This window comes from Cebus imitator, unplaced genomic scaffold (assembly GCF_001604975.1).
Source record: "Cebus imitator isolate Cc_AM_T3 unplaced genomic scaffold, Cebus_imitator-1.0 Scaffold32, whole genome shotgun sequence".
NCBI lineage: Eukaryota > Metazoa > Chordata > Mammalia > Primates > Cebidae > Cebus > Cebus imitator.
This window is the reverse complement of record NW_016107347.1, coordinates 494,845-497,537: the sequence shown is the minus strand read 5'-3', so window position 1 is coordinate 497,537 and position 2,693 is coordinate 494,845.

Genomic DNA, 2,693 nt, shown 5'->3' with positions numbered 1-2,693 from the left:
AAAAAAAAAAAAAAAAAAAAAAAAAAAAAAAAAAAAAAAAAAAAAAAAAAAAAAAAAAAAAAAAAATCAGTTCCAGGTGATTTTAGATCAAAAAGTGAAATATAAAACAGTAAAATTTCTAAAAGTAATGTAGAATGATATTTTGTATGCCTGGAGCAGGTAAGGATTTATTTAATAAGAAATAACATTCCTAAAGAAAAATATTTAAATATCGGCAATTTCTATTTATAAAAATACACCATTATGAGAAGGAAAAAGAAAGTCATAGAATGGAAAAAAATGTATGTCTAAAAATATTACGTATAAAATGACATCTCGTTTAAATTTTTTACAGTTTAAAAAGTCAGAAAACCTACTAAAAATTGGAAGCTATTTTCTTCACAAAAAAGGCTATCCACATTGCCAATAAGCATTTTTTTTTTTTTTTTTTGAGACAGAGTCTTGCTCCATCACCAGGCGCCAGGCTGGAGTGCAGTGGTGTGATCATGGCTCAGAGCAACCTCCGCCTCCTGGGTTCAAGTGATTCTCCTGCCCCAGCCTCCCCAGTAGCTGGGACTACAGGCACCCTCCACTATGCCCAGCTAATTTTTGTATTTTTAGTAGAGACGGGGTTTCACCATGTTGGCCAGGATGGTCTCGATCTCTTGACCTCGTGATCTGCCCACCTAGGCCTCCCAAAGTGCTGGGATTACAGGTATGAGCCACTGCGCCCGGCCCCAGTAAGCATTTTTTAAAGTGCTCAACCTCATTAGTTAACAGGAAAATGCTAATTAAAATTACAGTGCATTATATGGTATACTAGCAACATGGCTAACATTTAAAAGACTGAAAATACCAAGTATTTGTGATGCTATAGAGTAATGGAACACACATATGTTGCTATGGGAGTATAAATTAATACAATCACATTGAGTAACTGTTAGTATATAACAAAGTTGAACTTACACTCACCCTATGACCCACTAGTTCTATTCCGAGGTACATGCCCAGAAGAAATGCATACAAGAATAGGTGTTCAAACTCTAATTTTCTTAAAGATTTTCTTACCTATTCCTGTCGGGCTCAGTGGCTCAAGCCTGTAATCCCAGCACTCTGGGAGGCTAAGGCGAGCGGATCAGGAGGTCAAGAGGTCGAGACCAACCTGGCCAACATAGTGAAACCCCGTCTCTACTAAAATATAAAAATTAGCTGGGCATGGTGGCGCACGTCTGTAGTCCCAGCTACTCGGGAGGCTGAGACAGGAGAATTGCTTGAACCCGGGAGGCGGAGGTTGTGGTGAACCGACATTGCGCCACTGCACTCCAGCCTGGCACCTGGTGACAGAGCGAGACTCTGTCTAAAAAAAAAAAAGATATATATACATATATATATATATATGCCAAACATAAGAATGTCCATAACAGCATTACTTAAAATAGCCAAATTAAAAACAATTCAAATGTCGTCAGACAATAGAATGGAGAAATAAGCTGTGATATATCCGTGAAATGGTGAATCAATGAAAATGAAGACACTACTGCCTTGTAAAACAACACGGATGATTACCGCAAGTATACTGTTGAACAAAAGAACCTACACACCAAAGAATACGCACTTTATAGAAAATTCAAAAACAGGTGAAACTAACGTCTGGTATGACAAGTCAGCAGAGTGCGTATCTTTTAGAAGGAGAGTGGAGACAGTGGTTGTACAGGTACCCAAGAAGGGCTTCTCAGCTGCTGACAGGGTTCTGTTTATTAACCTGTGATGGTTCGGTGAGTGATTTGGATGCTGCTTGCATGGATTATTTTGTGCTATATATATATTTTCTGTATGTGTGTTTTACTTCTATAAAAGGTGTATTTTAAAAAGAAAAGTTTATGGAGACAGAAAGGACATACATGAAAGAATAGGAGGCAAGGCAAATTATCTGAATTTATACATTCTTTGGCATCAGTTGTAAATGCCAGAGAAATTTAGAGAAGAGAGAAATAACTGACAACTAGACTGGTCAGAAAGTGTTTTCTTGAACTTGGTAGAAATTGATTTGCGTGTGGAATAATGGCAGGATTTGGACTGGAAGAGATGGTAAGATGGGGACACAGGGAAAGTTTTGGAGAGGGTGGGGCCAAGCGTATTCCACTCACTGCGATTGACAAAGAGGGGACTTTGTTGGAGGGAAAGATTCCCTTTGGAGACAGAAAAGCAGTCCTCATCATATTGCTTGAGCTTTACATACATGTTATAATTGTTAGAATTTACAAACCTCTTTCTTGTACTCTGTTATATGATTATCACAATAACTCCATTTTTTTGCAGATAAAGATTCAGGTTTAGGAAGATTAAAGTCACTTGACAACTGAGGCTATATTCCTGGTCTAAGGAACTGCTGAACTGGATCCAATCCTAGTTCCATCCAACCTTAGATCTTAATGGTAACAAAATTCTGAAATAATGTGTCAAGAGATGGCACATCAGGAAACGTAGGCAGTGACCTACTGGCACAGAAATGTCTTGTAAATACATTTATCAATTCAACATTTTCTTCCACGGAGTAAAGAAAGATCTGTATTCCATGTTAGAGCACATATTGAAGCATCCCTAAATCTTAAACAACTTTTCATGATAAAGAGCCCTGTTGAAATTCCTGGGAAGCTTCTCAGAATAGGACGACTTTGCATTCAGCGTCCTCTGTCCCATCCTTGGGCTTGCAG